Source organism: Heliangelus exortis, chromosome 2 (assembly GCF_036169615.1).
Source record: "Heliangelus exortis chromosome 2, bHelExo1.hap1, whole genome shotgun sequence".
Lineage (NCBI taxonomy): Eukaryota > Metazoa > Chordata > Aves > Apodiformes > Trochilidae > Heliangelus > Heliangelus exortis.
In genome coordinates, this window is record NC_092423.1 from 66,289,979 (window position 1) to 66,307,126 (window position 17,148).

The window sequence follows — 17,148 nt, forward strand, 5'->3', positions numbered from 1 at the left end:
TGGGAAGACGTTGCATGATACTGCATAACAGCTCTCTTTCTCCATGTGCACACATTTTTCACAGTTAATCTTTCATTCCTTTGCCTCAGTCTCCGAGAGGAAAAGTTCATGCATCTTAGCCTTGAAAACAGCTCTGTGTTGCCCAAGGAGTTAGCTAAATTTGAGATGCAACAGGTTATTCCACAGAGACATTATTAAGGCTAGGGACTGTACTTACTAGGAGGGTACAATATCACATTTTAATGACTGCAGTATTGGTCAGACACAAAGATACTGTCTCTGCTGACAGAGAAGGCCAGGTATACCTGCACCCCAGCTTCCTCTGAGAGCCCCACATCCACAGACACTTTCTTAACCTCCCCCAGGTTTTAAGCCACTCATTTTTATTTAGGCTTTTTTTACATTCTAAGAAAAAAAAAATCCTCAGCAGCCCTTGGCCAGCCTAGCTCTGCTTCTGCTCAGCTTTGCAGTAGGCTTTAGGTGGGAACCATGATAATTTTGCAAGCTAACAAGCCCTTAATAACACCTGCTTAGATGCCTCCTCCCCTTAGCTTAGCTGAGCTCCCAGCACACAGGTCATAATGTGCCTGAAAATAAAGCAGGTGACCAGTCTTCCATGCTGATAAGAGGAGAACTTACTTACAGCTGGGATCATTTCCAAGCTATAAGGTCCAAGAGCCTGGGCAGGAGGTTTGCCTGTGGATGCAGAGGGGAGTTTGCAAAGGGGAGTTAATGGGGTTGTTTCAGCACTGCCTTGCCTTTAGGGCTGTCCCAAGTTGTTCACCTGCTTTTAGTCAAGTGATGAAGCAGCAGCTGGTGCAACCCTCCATTTTCATCACCTTTATATTTGGCCCTCCAGCAAGCAGTTTAGATTTGGCCTCTCTAGCAGGTCTTAGTTTCCCATTTAGGAAGAATGAAGGTGGCTGGAAACATTGCTCCTGGTGCAGGTTCCTGTCCTCTCCTTCATGGAGAGACAAGCGGGTCTGATGTTCTGTCTATCTACAAGAGCTTCTCTGACTCGGAAGGTACTGTTGTTAGGGAATTTTTAAAGAAATGTGCTGTCTATTTTTAATTCTCTGAATATGGGTTTAAGTTTATGGATGATTTTAAGGTTTTTTTTTTTGGTTTTTTTTTTTTTTTTGTTTGTTTGTTTTTTTTTTTTTTTTTTTTTTTTTTTTAAAAAAAAAAAAGCTACTTTGGGAATGCTTAGATCGAGGTTGATGCTCAGTATTGGAACTTGGCTCTCTGTGATGCTGCAAGGAACACAAGCCAAAACTGCTGTCTGTTGGTTGCACAAGAAAGGCTCTTAGCAGCCAATAGTGTCACCCCTGTGAGGATGCAGGAAAGGCTATTTCTATGGATCACAGAGCCTTACTGCATGGAGGAGCAGTTGGGTATTTGATAACTCTTCAGAAGGCAAATTTACCAACTTAGACATGGACATGAAACACTTGGTAACTTAAGAAAGTGGAATTGTATGTTATGTTGCTATATTCTTCTTTTTCCTGCACATCTTCCCTTCTTCTAGGCTACCAGTCTATTTTCTACTTTAACTCTGTGATGAGAAGAGCTACTTTGAAGAGGTTTTTCTCTTTTTCAGCTTTCAGTCACTAGTCAAATTCAAAGAGTTAATCTCTTCTACATATGTTAAATATAAAGGCTCTCTTCTGGCTCAAGTGCTGCTTTGCTGAAGTCTGTCCTTCCTTTCATCTCTCTGTTTTTTTGGAATCAAATTTATGGTTGCTTCTCCACAGAGTATGAAAGTTTCTTTTTATTATTATTTAAAGTAAAAAATATAACTGCTGTGGTGTCCCACTTCCTGGATGACATTGGCAACTTTACGTGTGGCTACTGACATTTCAAGGGAACCATCTTATACAGGCAGCCTGTGTTTGGCTAAATTTAGCAAGCCATGGATCAAGTGGCAAGTATGTTCCACCCTGAAACCTATTTTAGGGATGAACTCGGTATAGGCACCAAGAGGTTAAAAAGCTGTGTGGGGGAGAAGGAAAAAAAAAAAAAAAAAAAAAAAAAAGAAGCAAAATATTTTGCAAGAATTGTTGCTATGTTCTGAGCTTCAGCTCTTGAACACTGCGGCTCTGAATCACGTTCTCTGGGGAAACAGCTGCAGCTGTTTAAGATGCTACTGCTCCTCAGCTGTTTGTTACCTTCCCTTTGGAGGATGGGGTCTGAGCACAAATCTTCCTCAGCAGCCTGGGCTTAATGTTCTGCCTTCTGGTCTGAAGTGAGTGTGACCTAGGCCTGTACCCTTTTCCCCCAGCATCGCTGGGCAGCATAGCAGTGCCTGTGAGAGGGCTTTGGGTATCGTGAGCAGTCTCAGCAAGTTTCTGTAGTGAGTTTGGGAGGGCTGCATTTGGGAGGGCTGCATTTATGTCCACTGTGTGCCTGAGAGGAGTCCTGACTCTACCCTGCTGTCCCAGATCATGAAATACATTTTTACGTGTTCAGTTGTGACTGGGTTGGTTAAAATTGTTTTGGAAAATCGACTTGGCTAAATCACAGAGGAACCACGGTGTGGGCATGCTGGTCTGTAATTAATTGATGATCACTAACCAGATAAAAACTAGTTGTCAGCTCCCGTAAGTGCGTTCATATAGGTTTATGCGTGTTCAGCCAAACAGCTGAAACCCCGTTTTGGTTCAGCTGCTTCTAAACGCTGCCGATTCCCTCCTGTAGCAGCATCCATTAGCCAAAAGGAGGTGTAGTGCTGTCCCAGAACAGAGGTGTTCCGCTGCCTGCCCATCTGCTTCCTCCCGCCAGGGCTGCCCGGTGCTGGAAGATGCAGAGCAGATTGTCTCCCTTGGAGCCCTGCCAGCGGCTGACTCAAGGCAAAGCATCTCGGGGACTGAGTGTAATGGATAAAGAGCCGCACCCGGGCTGGTTGAGCAGCACACCTGGTGCTGTCTGCTGCGGCAGCGATTGGGAAAGACATCGGTGTTTCCTGGCACAGCCCCCTGATGCCGTGCCCGTGGCTCACCTCAGCCACAAGCACCCTGCGAGCTCACGCAGCTACCGCACCGGGTCGTGTGTGGGTGGGGAGCTGGCACAGCCCTGCTCCTTCCCTGCTGGAGGAGGGAGATGGATGAAATTAGGTTGGGGGGAGCTGAGTCACAGGCTGGCTTCTTACTTTTGGGGCAATTTCTTGATCATAGAATCACAGAATCGGCTGGGTTGGAAGGGACCTCAGAGATCATCAAGTCCAACCCTTGATCCACTACCACTGCAGTTACCAGACCATGGCACTGAGTGCCACATCCAGTCTCTTTTTAAATATCTCCAGGGATGGAGAATCCACTACTTCCCGGGGCAGCCCATTCCAATGTCTGATCACTCTCTCAGTAAAAAATTCTCTTTAATGTCCAACCTAAACCTCCCCTGGCACAACTTGAGACCGTGCCCTCTTGTCTTGCTGAAAGTTGCCTGGGAAAAGAGACCAACCCCCCCCCTGGCTACCCCCTCCTTTTGGGGAGTTGTAGAGAGTGATGAGGTCTCCCCTGAGCCTCCTCTTCTCCAGGCTGAACAGCCCCAGCTCCCTCAGCCTCTCCTCATAGGATCTGTGCTGGAGTCCCTTCACCAGCCTGGTTGCCCTCCTTTGGACCTGCTCCAGGACCTCGATATCCTTCCTGAACTGAGGGGCCCAGAACTGGACACAGGACTCGAGGTGTGGCCTCACCAGCTCTGAGTACAGGGGCAGAATCACTTCCTTGGACCTGCTGGCCACGCTGCTCCTGATACAGGCCAGGATGCCATTGACCTTCTTGGCTACCTGGGCACACTGCTGGCTCATGTTCAGCTTCCTGTCAATCCAGACTCCAAGGTCCCTCTCTCTCTGGCTGCTCTCAGCCACTCTGTGCCCAGCCTGGAGCTCCCCATGGGGTTGTGATCAAGGATCCAGAGGTGTGTTAGAAATAGGAAAGGGACAGCTAGGTTCTAGTGGGGATGCTGGGTGGGCAATCTGGAAGTGTTAGAGATTCCCAGCTGTGCTATTGGCCTCAACTTTCCTAGAAACAAAACAGGGCTCTATCATCAAGTCCAAGCTCTGTATCAAACATTAATGTATCAAACATTACTCATGGCACTATTACTTTTTAGGTGTTTTTATTAACAACACTGACACTTATTAAAATGGCAAGAATCTGAGGATCTAATAGGGTCTTCACAGTGTAGCTAGCTTGGTTATTCATTTACTGAGCTGAAGTCAATTGACAAAATAGTTCAGGGTCTTCTGCATCAGCTCTTAGTGCAGTGTGAGAATAAATATGATGAAGATTTTTTTCTTTTTTTTCATACCACACTCTAGAGGCCATATGTATACACATTTTTTGGGGGTGGGGGAGTGCTGATGGTTGCATGTGATGATCTTAGAGGTATTTTCCAACCATGACAGTTCTGTGATAATTGCAGGAAAAATGAGGCTGTTCCCTTTTTTCTTAACATAAACTAAGCAAGTCTTTTTTATTATTAAACACAGATGTTTAGACCATCCAGAAAGGCATCCTGGCAATGAGGAAGCTAATGTATCAAGTGCTTTTGGTACACAAGTATTTAGGAGAGATGCTTTTCTAAGCATCAGTACTCCTTTTTTCTTTTTTTCTCCCCCCCAAAATAATGAAAGCATTCAGTACTCAGCCTGAAAACCCTCTGTCTCTGCTGGAGAAGGCCATGTATAGGTTTTTTCCTAAATCCAGGCAGTATGTGGAAATCCCATCCCTGACCTGAAAGGCAGCACAGATAATTTCCACCTTTCATAGGAAAAGATGTGTTTTTCAAGCTCCAAGAAACTCCCCTGAAAGAGCAGAAACACAATAATATTTTACAAGCATCCTCCAGATCTCAACAAAAAAGAAGACAGAATTAAACCTCTTGAAGACATCACCTTAAACTTACTTAGGGCAACACAGGTGGGAGTAGAGTCTTCAGGTCAGACTCATCCTCCCCCATTTTCACTTTTGTGAAAGTAAGCAGGAAGTAGAAGGGGTCATTTCAGTCCCTGCCTGCAGAATGCAGCAGTGTTGAAGAGCAGAAGGCAATACTTCAAGGTTGCTTGGGAAGAGAAGGAATTTAATTCCCACCTTAATCAGTGAGATGGGCTTTTTCCTATCGATTTCAGCAAGGGCTGCCACAGACACTAATAGACAGAGGTGAAATTACAAATACAGTAAAGCTTGCTGACATTAGTTGTGGAAGGAGAATCTGCCCCCCTCCCCTGCCATTTATGGTAGGAGTAGGAAACAGAGTAGGTCCCTAATGGAACCTGAAAGGTGAAAATACTGGAGCCCCTGTCCCAAATGCACAACCATGACAGGAGGCAGCAGCTTCAGCTGCCTATTGGCTTAGTGAGTGTGAAGGGCTTGAGAAGAGCAGGGAAAAATGCAGGTGGCCTTTCAAGTGACAGAAGGTGGTTGTCATAATTCTTACTCATTGGTGAACACACCAGACAGCTCTCCCCTTTCCTCTGTTCCTCCTCCTTGACTCTGAATCATAGAATTGGCTGGGTTGGAAGGGACCTCAGAGATCATCAAGTCCAACCCTTGATCCACTCCCGCTGCAGTTACCAGACCATGGCACTGAGTGCCACATCCAGTCTCTTTTTAAATATCTCCAGGGACGGAGAGTCCACCACTTCCCTGGGCAGCCCATTCCAATGCCTGATCACCCTCTCTGTAAAGAAATTCTCTCTAATGTCCAACCTAAACCTCCCCCGGCACGACTTGGGACCGTGCCCTCTTGTCTTGCTGAGGGTAGCCTGGGAAAAGAGACCAACCTCCCCCCTGGCTGAATCAAGGTATTTGGGAGGCTCAAGCAAACCCAGAACCCCCTCACCCTCCCAATAGTGATTTATTTATTTTAGAATCAGCTTGCTGTGAGATGGCAAGGATGGCTGCACTGGCTTGAGGGAGAAACACAGCTGCAGATGGGGGATGTGAGGAGGCAAGAGACAGCAATCTGAGGGTGCTTCTTAGGAAAAAGTCTGCTGAGCACTGTTGGCAGCTGAAGAAGTTAGTGAACTGGCTGTGGATCTGCTGCAGGGGGTGGGTGGCTGTATTAATGCTTGGTATTGACAAGTTTGCTACTGCACCAGCCTGTTACTGGAGATGGATTGGGAAGAGTTACATTAGGTGCCTTGCTTGGCTCTGCAGGGCATTAATCTCTGGCAGAGGAAAGGCTGGTGGCCCATAATGCATGGTGTCCTGTAGTCCTGCAGCAGGTACAGCCAGAGCCACTGCCAGAGTTTGAAGAGGCTTTTACAAAGCGTGTGACTTTCAATACGGGACATAAAAACATGAAGAAATGACTTGCTTTGCATTATTTGATCTTTCCTGTGTTCGTGGGGGTGGGAGGAGAAAAAAGCAATTTGTGCGTTCTTTGTAAAGGGTGGAGAGAACACCTTAACGGGCAACCAAGTCTGCCTGTAATGGAAACTCACCACTCCCTACGTTTTCGTCTGGCTGCTGAGGTCAGAAGGGATAACAGTAGCACTGTGCTGGGGTTGATGTTGTGAGTAGAGAGTCCTGCCTTGTCAACATAGGCTGAAATAATCTTGTAGTATGGACACAGAAGGTATTTAAGTCATTAACACTTCAGTGATACGTATCCCCTCGCATCGTAAAGTCTGAGAAAAGTGGCTTTGATAAAAATCAAGATGAGATGATTACTTAACTGGAATCTATCTATACTTATGGCACTTACACTGTGTTGGTATATAACACTAGATGTGCTTCAACAAGTAAGGGCCCTTTAGAACAATTCATAAGACTTCTAGCCTAGTCCTTGTCACCTCTTAACTTTTTTTTTATTTTTGGAGGACTCTCCTACCCTGCTGGTGATGGCAAAGGTAGCAGCTGAGGCACTGCTGCTCCATCTGTTTCATGATGTTTTTTAATGTATTGGGAGACCAGGTGTCAACTCTCTCCATGGGAGAGGAGGGGTTGCTGGGTCCTCTGGGAAGCTGGTAACTGGTTGGTTTCCAGAAAACTGGAGCTTGTGGGTAGCTTCTAATGAAGCTCTTGAAAGATAGTTTGCTCTGATACCACCAGCTGAGGACTGTCCTGATGGTCTCAGTAAGAAGCAGGGTGGGTACAGGGTTGTATGAATGCCTGTAGCAAAGGCAGCTTTTCAGAGAGGCATTGAGCTGACTGTATGTACACAGGTTAGCTCTTCTTTTTGTGTGTGAAATGTTATGTCCAGGAATCCCAGAATTGTAACAGTTGGAAAAAACCTCTAAGATCACAGACTACAACCATTAATTCACAAAAACCCATCATGGCCACCACAGTATATCCTGAAGTGCCTCATGTACATGGTTTTTAAATACCTCCAGGGATAGTGACTCCACTGCCTTCCTGTGCATCTTGTTACAGTGCCTGACTACTCCCTCAGTAAAGAAATTCTTCCTAATACCTAGCCTAAACCTCCCCTCTGTGGCTTCAGGCTGTTTCCTCTAGTCCTATTTTTATTTACTCTTGGGAGAAGAGGCCAACACCCACCTCACTGCAACCTTCTTTCAGGTAGTTGTAAGTGATAAGAGTCTTCTCTCTGCCTCCTCCAAACAATCCTATTCCCTCAGCCTCTCCACATGGGACTTGTTCTCTAGCCTATTCACAAGCTTGGTTGCTTTTTTCTGGACACACTTCAGGAATTCCTTCTCATGTTGGGGGACCCAGAACTGAACACAGTAGTCAAGGTGCAGCCTTGCCAAAGCTGAATACAGGGGCACCATCACCTCATCACTCCTCTAGTCTGCTGGCCTTGCTATTTCTGATGCAGGCCAGGATGCTGTTGACCTTCTTGGCCACCTGGACACACTGCTGGCTCATTCAGCTGGGTGTCAACCAGCAACCCCCAGGCTGTCTTCTGCTTTCCAGCTACTCTTCCCCAAGCCTGTAGCATTGTAGGGATGTCCAGGTGTGTAGTATTCTTGTGGTGAGGAGAACTTGTGGCCTCTGTCAAGGTAGAAAAATTGATCACCGCTGCCCCAGAACATGTAGCTTGCAAAACCTCCCTTGCTGGTAGCTTCTGCAATTGTAATAGAGAAGGATGAAGTTTTGAGGAGGAAAAAAGTGGCCATGGGAACTTCTAAATCACTAAAAAAAGACACACACACACACACTGCAATCATTGCTATGACTCATTTGGGCTGTTACTTGTAAGAAAGGCAGGCTGAGCAGTTGCAGACCTCCTTGCTCAAGGGAGAAGCACTCATTTGTGAACTTGCTGAAGTCCTGGAAGCAGAATTGGTGTAGGTGAGCAGTTCCCATACTGAGCTGCTGACCACTTGTTTCCCTCCAACCATGGCCAGATTCAGCTTGGGGAGAGCTAGCAGGTCATGGCTGGCTGGTTTCTTCCCACCTATGATTTCCACTGCTGCTGAACAAGTTTGTGAAGCAAAAACCCAGCAGATACATTCTCAGTGACATTCTAATTGTCATCTTTCTGCTGCAAACAAACAACAAAATAGCTGCAGGGACACCAGTAGTTCCTGGATGATGGGGCGGGTGTTGCAAATGGGAGGTGGGGGGGGTGTCTGTGAGGAAAGTTGGTGTCTGTGTTATGGAAGTGTGAGTGGAGATAACCCCAGGATGTTTCAGGAATGTTTTTCCCACTTTGAACTTGATTCCACGCTGACAGAAAGTGCTGTGAACTGCAGCCGCTTCTTCAGACACTTTCCTTCAGTGAACAAGCCACGCTTCCCTGGGGCCTTGCTGGGACATGAAAGTGCCAACAGATGAATTCTGGCAATCCTTGCAGCATTGCAGCCTCCTCCCTGGGGATTAGGGACCCCTTGAGCCCCAGCAGAGAAGAATATATCCCCTCAGCTCAGCAAATCTTGCTGCAAAGGGCTAAAGGGGAGTAGGCCCATGCCTTTTCAAAGGCTGGCAGCCGGGTGCTGGGCAGAGGAGTGCTGCTGTCCCCAGCCACTGCTGCTGTTTGCTCAGGGAGTGGGAGTTGAGGTGATAAGGTGTCCCTCCTGATAAAGTGCTTTTGTTGTTTGCCTGCTGGGTCAGAGCTGGGTAGCTGCTCTGCATTGCTGTGCACTAAGGGTGTAGGCTTTTTTAAAAGAAAATTGAAAAGGAACTTTGAATGGATTGGGTCCAGGTGTCAGAGGGTTAAATCAGAACACTTCAGGCAGTCGCTGGAGGGAGAGAATTGTATAACATTGCCTTGCACCTAGTAAACATCTTTGTCTGAGCTTCCTTACCTAGCAGGCACTTTGAAACTCTGATGAAAGAGAGAGACCATTGCACACTCATATAGCTTTTTTTCCTTTTCCTTCCCCTTTTCCCTTTCCTTTTCCCCCCCCTTTTCCCTTTCCTTTTCCCCCCCCTTTTCCCTTTCCTTTCCCCCCCCCTTTTTCCTTTCCTTTTCCCCCCCTTTTCCCTTTCCTTTCCCCCCCCCCTTTTCCCTTTCCTTTCCCCCCCCCCTTTTCCCTTTCCTTTCCCCCCCCCCTTTTCCCTTTCCTTTTCCCCCCCCTTTTCCCTTTCCTTTTCCTCCCCCCTTTTCCCTTTCTCATCCATCCTCAAGGCAAAAAAAAAAGGTTACTGGGGGAAGGGGGGGGGGGGGGGGGGGGGGGGGGGGGGCGAGTAGGAGTGGAAAAGAAAAAGCCTGGTGGCGAGGCTCTGTAGCTTAACAGTGCCACCTCCTGGCTGGCCGTGCGTGGCAGGGATGTCCCTCCCCGCTTTTCACTGGCGTGTCCCACACAGTCCCCAGCAGCAGCCGTGGGGTCCCTCGCACAGATTTATGTCCGCGTTGTGGGGCTGCAAAGGGGAAAATCGGCTGCGGTTTATCCCCTGTGGCCGCAGCAGCCAGGAACGGCCTTTGGTGTGTGCAGGCTGGCCCAGGCAGGATTTTTCCACTTCATGTAAAACCCACAAGTCTCCAATGTTTTTTCAACTACATGGGATGAAAAGAAGTCCTGATCTTGCCACCTCTCCCAGGAGCTGTGGGGCCGGGGGCTCAGAAAAGAAAACGTTTTGATTCTGTCCTGCCCTCCCTGTGATCCTCTTTGGTAAGGTCAGATAAACTATCCAAATGCAAATATTTAAATTTCCTAAAATGTTGATTAAAAGCACAGTTAGGTATTTTGGAATGAAAAGCCCCTTTCTCTAGCACTGGTGTAAAGTTTCCTCCTTAGGAATAGGCTGGGATTTCCTGGTGTGAGGGAAAATCCACTGCCCCATCCTCTGAGGCCCCCGATCTCTCTAACACCCACTGGCCCAGGATGGGTACTGACCCCAAGGCAGCTCTGCTGAGACTCCACTGGGTGCTGCTGCAAATGCTTCCTGAGCCAGGATGATGCTGACTGGCACCTCAAGATGGGATGTCAGCTGGAGAGTGAAGATTTGCTTGGGACTGAGGAACTGGAGCTTGGGATACTGTGGAAAAGGCTGTTCCTAGGGAGGCCAGCAGAACAGGGTCTCAGCATTGCAAGAAACCTTGGTTTCCTTGAAAAGTTTGGTTTGGGGGCTTTATTTTTACTGCGGCAAACGAGCTTCCAGGAAGCTGAGCAGGATCCAGGACCACCCTGCCTGTGGATGGGATTCCCACAGCAGCTTAGGCAGCTTTTAACCTCCAGCCTTGTTTCCCTGCTCCTGGCAGCATTGCTCTTTTGACCCCTGCAGAGTGAGGTCAAGAATTTAAAACAGCAGAAAAGCGCCAGGCAGAGGTGAGCAGCTTTCTGCTGACTCTGTTTCATGAGCAGCCCTGCAGCAGAGCAGGGGGAACATAGGGTGAGGTGCAGGACAGGAGCCCATAGCTGTGTTGGCAAGGGTGTGACCACAGACATCCCCAGTGGCCTCCGTGCTTTGCTCTGTCCTGCATGCTTTTTGTGATGACCCCAGGAGTGGTTGGGACAGTCCTTCAGCAGCAGGGTTTACTTCCAGAGCCACATCTGCTGCTTCAGTGTATTCTCACAAGCACATAAAGATGCTTAGGACCTTACAGGCAGTACTTTCCCTTCTAATTAAATAATTTATCTTTTCAGATGTTCCGGTGACAGTGTAGGGTGTGTTGTTTCTTTTTTTTTTTTTTTTTCTCTATAGTACAAAAAAATATACTCACTTGTGCCGTAGAGCAGACTGGCTTTCTAATCTTCCCTCTGTACCATTTTGGCAAGTTCTTCAGTTTTATATCTGTACTTCACGGTTTTCCCCATCCTCCTCACTTTCATCTCATTCTGTGGTGTTTCCTGTGGGTGTAGTTACTAGCAAGGGAGCAGGAGTGGCAGGAAAGTCTTGAAATGGCTGTGATGGAAAAACCTGGTAGTATGGTAGTGCCTCCTGAATGGCACTTCAGCCCACAGAAAACTCCATGACACTTTGATATGAGGAATGCTGCATCCTGGAACCTTGACTCTTCAGCTGGGCTGAAGGATTTGAAGAGTGAAAAGAGGTAGACAACTGGCTGAGACTAAAATAAGTAAATAAAGGTACAGTGCAAATCTAGTGTTTTCCTTCAGCCAGTTTTTCTGCTGAAGTCCCCCATATCATCAAAGTACAATTTAAAAGTTTTGGATTTTTTTCCAAAGCATTCATGAGTGAGTCTTCTTCCTACTGTCCCTTTCTGCGTGTGACTCCAGTCCATGTCTGGAAGCTTGCCTGTTTTATCAATCTTTTAGCCACCATCCTTTTCTGCTTTGGTTAGTCTGGCTACTTACCCTGAAATTGAACAGGGGATCTTCAAACCTCACTATTTGTTAGCTCTGTCTCACCTGTGTTTGAGGTTTTATCCCACGTGAGAGGTTAGAAAAACAAAACAGAAAATTTGCCAAGAAAATGCCTTTCAGTCCTGGTGGCAGTATCACTTGTGTGAAGGTCTGCACAGAGACTGTGGTTTCCAAACCAATGTAGAAAAATTTTCCCTGAACTGTCACAGGTGGACTGGGATTTTCTTTTTGCCTCAGGATATACTGGTGTGGTTTAATACTGAGGTAGCCATGAGTAAAACTGAGACTAAGTTTCTTACCTCAGATGTACTTGGGATTTAGGTCCACATTGCTCTATTTTGCTGGCCAGAATGAGAGCAATCTGCCATGGCAGACACAACTCTAAGGTCTGTGTGAGCAAGGAGCAGTGGCTTGGAGGTAAAAAAAATCCTGTGGTGTTGTTTGCTTGCCACCTTCTGCAATTACAGTAGCAAAGCTCATTGTAATAGTGGCTCTAGGCCTGTTTGTTTATTTGTGCTCATCATCTGCAAGGGACTGATGTATATTTGATTGCATGTCTCTTGTGTGTTTACCTGTGAGTATGCTGATGAAAGAATTAGGGATGGAAAAGTATGGTGTATTCCTGATCTGGATCTGCAGCTTCCTAGCATCCAGGGAGTCCTTGGGTTTGCTACTTTCCTGCTTCTTAGGAAGCAAACCAAGCTATGTATAATAAATACAAACTCTGGGGCAAAACTGGTTTCCATTTATAAAATTCAACAGTAAAGACTACCTGCTGCAAAGCAGTAGGAACTCTGAGTTGGAACTAGGAAGCCACTAATGGATTCTTCAGGTTTTTCTGTGCCATGGTGAACAAATTGGTTCAGCTTTGATTTTTATCCAGGTAGAACAAAGACATCTTCAGCTAAATTATGCAGATTGGGAACTGCACTAATCTAAGCAGTCTCAACTTGAAAAAATAAAGGTAAAGCAAATCCCCTTCTTTCTGTTGGCTGCTCTCTTGACTTTCAGAATGGGAAATAGCTGGGGCATAGCTTGAATAAATCAAGTAGAAAGAACAGATGAGATCTATGACATTGTTTTGAGCTGAATTAAAATCTATTGTAGAGGCACTTATGTTTCTGCTTCAGTGATGATGGGGTGAGAAATAAAATTATTTGCATCCTATGATTTGATGGTGTCCTTATCCTACAGTTGTGTTTCAGCACCCAGAGGGTCCTGTGGGAGCTCATGCCTGCTGAGGAGCAGGTAAATCACTGTTGGCAGAGTGGCACAAAGGTTGAGGAGGATCTTTCATTTGGGTGCTCTGGTAAAGAGCATCTCAAACATTCAGTAGGGAAACCTGATTATGACTTGAACTCCTCCTGCCCTGGAGCAGCCTGTTGTTTTCCAGGCTGATGTTTGTCAGGTGGTAGAAGGAGGTGAAGTTTTGCAATGGGCAGGAGAGCATCCTGGATCAAAGTATTTGGTTTTTCAAGGTAAACCTGCATTAAACTGGGGAGAAGCAAATCAGCAATAGCAAAGAATAATCTGTGCATTTTATCACTCTGCTAACCCCAGCTGTAAAACTTACCACAGGAAAGCTAATAAAATGGGAGACATGCAAGCAAACAGAGGGCACAGAACTATTAGCAAACATTTATTTTGGCTCTGGTGGAGCCACTCTCCTGATCAAAGCTCTTGGAGTTTGAACCTCTTTTAAGTCATTCCCTGCTCCATCTGGGAGTGCCCTGCTCTTGCACTGATGGCATCAGTATCCTCTGTGCAGCTTGAGTGGGAGAAGGAAAGTTATGTGTGAGGCTGCTCTAGTGCAGTGTGTGAGACAACAGCAGCTTATTTTAGCTTTGCCAGCTGCTGCCTGCTTTAGGAAAACAACCTAAGGGTTATTGTATAACTAGATAGTACAGGCATTATCACAGGGCCAACAGGGAATGCTTTGCCATCTTGTAGGCTCATGCCTGGTAGACTGAGCAGCTCTGTGACCCTTAACAAAATAGCCCACTGGCAGAAATTCCCTCGAGCCTCAGGCTGGACCCTTTGGGGACGCCCTTCTCTGTCTGGTCTCTTTGTTTAGGGTTCCCCTCTTCTTCCCTATCTAGAGATGGTCGAATCATTGGCAATTAGTCTAATGTCTGAAATTGATCGCTCCTCTTTGATTCTTTCAGGCTTTGTGGTTCGTGTCTGGTGGGGGCTTCACTTGGTGACTGTATTGCTCTTGTGCAGTCTCAGTAGCTGAGAAAATTCTTGAAGTTTCTGGGAGGAGGTAATATGGGTGAGGAGCTCAGTACTCAGTAGTGCCATGGAGTGAGGCAGATGAAAGAGAAAGCTTTAAGGTCTCATGAGTAGGGTCTTTCTCTGCAAACACCTTGCATCTCAGTTTGTATGTTGGAGCAGAATAAATGCAACTTTATTTCTGAATTTCTGTTTATTTTTTCACCATTTTTTTGTTTCTGTAATTTGTGTTTTGGTTTGGGTTTTTTTCATTTTTTGTTTTTTACATTTACACTAGAGAGGAGACATGTGGGGAGTTGGGTTCAAATATACCTGCTAATATACTTCCTGAAGGAAGGAAAGAGTTGACAGCAAAAAGTTAACCCTGTGAGTGTTATTCTGCAGAGGGTTGCTTCAGAATAATTTTTTCAGTTCTTATTTTAAAATATCTCTGCATTATCTAGCCAGAGCTATGCTGGAGTACTTGTTTTTGGACCCCTTTCTGGAACTGTGATTATTGGGGGTAAATTGGAGAAATCTGGAGAGCTGGCCAAGCAATTCAAGCAAGACTATAACCTTGGGATCCCAGAGAACAAAACATGACTTTGTCCTCGTGTCTGCCACCTCTCTCTTTACCTGTGTGAGGAAAGTCCTGCATCCATCCCACAGAGTCCATGAAGGTTTTCCAGTTCTAAGCTGGCTGAACACTGGGCCCTGTGCCACATTAGTCAGAGCTGCCCTCCAGGGGAGCCTCACGCTATTGCTGCACAGAAACAGGAGTGTCTGCAGTATGTGGCCATGTAATGAGGCTGGGTGGGGAAGAGCTGGAGTTGTGGGTGGACATTAACACCAGCACGGCCCTAGGTAAGCATGAAAGGAGTGGTGGGAGCTCTGTTCATGTCTGTCCATTTTAGACTGAGATGTGGAACTGTCTGACTGGGCTGTGTGTGACTTGTTAGAAATATTGTCGTAACAGTTTGATCTTGGCCTCAACTAATTATTGAGTGTTATTTGCATCACACTGATCACTGAATTTGCTTGGGCCCTGTGGGTGTTCCTGGGGACCAGCCACCCATCCTGTCTGGCTCAGTGAGGCATTTGTTAATCCTGGGAAGGTTAGTTCAGGATAATCCATAGAAGAGCCAGGGGTCTATATGCTAGGCAAACTTTTCATCATAGTCCATTGCATCAGAGTTGAGGGTAAAGAGAGCTTCGTAGTTTATCTTCTCAATGTCCTCTGGGGAAAAAACTTGGTTTATATTGGAATAACACTCTTTAGGTGTCTTGTTCCCCTCAGTCCCCTTTCTCATGCTGCAGAGCACCATCAAAAGAATGAAATGGATCTGTTCTGGGATTATTTTAGGGCTGTACTGGAGAGAATAGAAGACGGTGTTGAAGAAATTTAAACAATGGATCTTTATGAAAAAAGTAATGTTTTCACAGAAGTAACAGCATAAAGATACTCCCAGTTTAGACAATCTTGATGGCAGTTGCTGAGAACCCACAATCTGGCTGTGGAGTTCACTTAAGCCTCATCCCCCTGACTTCATGGGGAGCTGGCTTGAAACGTGCAGATCCTTGCTTCAGCAAAACCCAGCTGTATCCTTGCTCAGACTGCAAATCCCTGGAGGATATTGAAACCACCCTTACACCACTGAGCTATGTTCAGTGCCTGGATGTTGCTACAGTGCCCTAAGCTTTTTGCTGCTATTTCAGAAAGACACCTGCAGCATCTACCAAATGTGTTTGAATTGTGGTGTGACAGTGTGAGTACACCACAAAACCACCTGGGACAGTAAGGGATTTGTTAGCTGTGCTGGGATCAATGAAGCTGGGCTCTTTCCCCCACCCCCCCGTGTCTTTGGGGATTAAATTTCTGCTTTTTGGGCAGCTGAGACCTGCAGCAGCTTCTGTTACAGATGCTCCAGGAGAGCCCAGACACCACGAGGAGATGAGGGCTGTCTTGTTTCCTGTGGTGGGCCTTGGGGGCCTGTCCAGGTGTGTCCCAGGTTATAAAGAGACAAATAAATATAACTGAGGGGATTTTGGCTTTTATGGGATTGGTTTCAAGCAGAAGTACTTGAACTAGCATTGGGTTTGCTTTTTCATCTGATAACAGACCAGGAAGCTTGGTGGAAGGAATTCGGGTTTTAGTCATGCTTTTCTTGTGTGGTTGTGGTGGAATAGAGCTGAGCAAGCGGACTCTTGTGTGAGTGCTGCTGTTGAATGTGGTTTTGCTACCTTCTCAAAGTCTGGGTCTTCTGGTATTTTATGGGAAATCACAGGGAGAGGGGTGAATTTGAAGAGCTACTGGCAGGGGAGAAAAAACCTGAGCTTGCGTCTGTATTGCGATATTCTCTTGTTAGTTATGAAGACCTAAAACACAGTAATGGTGATGACCTGGATCAGGTACTTCCTAAACAGCATCAGCACTCGAGCTGAACCCTGGTCTCTGGGGACTGGTGACCAAAGCTGGTGAACCCCTCTGGCCTTTTGTTTTCAAATCAAGGTGTAATAGAAACTGATTGAAAAAGCAATGTGTTACACATGCTTTATCCCATTTTGTGGCTAATGTTCAACAGTGTTAAGCTTCCCTAATGCAAGTCAAGTCTCAAAGGCTTGCTTGCCTTTTCTGAGCTGGCAGATGAGAATTTCACTGGACAGCAGGGAAATAAGGGGCTGTCCCTTGCTGCTGGCTGTTGGATGCTCTTTGGCATTGGTCATCTGTGCAGCAGGGATGTTCTTGCTGCTCAGGAGTCTGTGCCATAGCATGTGGCTGTATGGATGGAGGCCATGTGTCAGAGCTCCTGTGTGGCCAGCTGCCCTGACTGGACATCCTGAACCTCTCCAAGATGAAGTTTGCTGCCTGGTGCTTGCTGTCATCCTTCATAAGCCTGTGCTCAGCTCCAGGACCTTCTTGTGGCTCTGGTTCCAACCCATATCTTCCCAAATCAGAACTCAACCCTGTAACAACTCCTTTTTCTATGCCTTGAATCCCCCAAACTGATATCCACACCCTTCAACCCAGGATCCTATTCTTGGTTATCTGCCTATCCATCAGCTATGCCAGCTGCAAAGGCTGCTGGAATAAGAGGGCTTGGGGATGTGCTGCATCTGGGAGTGTTATTTTGGTTCACTTCTGTGGCTTCATGCTCAAAGCATGGAACAGTTTGTCCTCTGCTAACATAATGTGTGTCAGCAAAAGGTGCTAATTGAATCTGTTTCCCTCAATTGTCCTCCCTCCCCCCTCCTAT

The 17,148-nt window shown here is 46.4% G+C and overlaps 1 long non-coding RNA gene across 2 annotated transcripts in view; it reads left to right on the forward strand.

The window, feature by feature from the left end:
- Nucleotides 1-17,148, forward strand: part of LOC139792737 (uncharacterized) — a 145,019-nt gene that overhangs the window by 39,231 nt on the left and 88,640 nt on the right. The gene's annotated exons all lie outside the window — the stretch shown is intronic.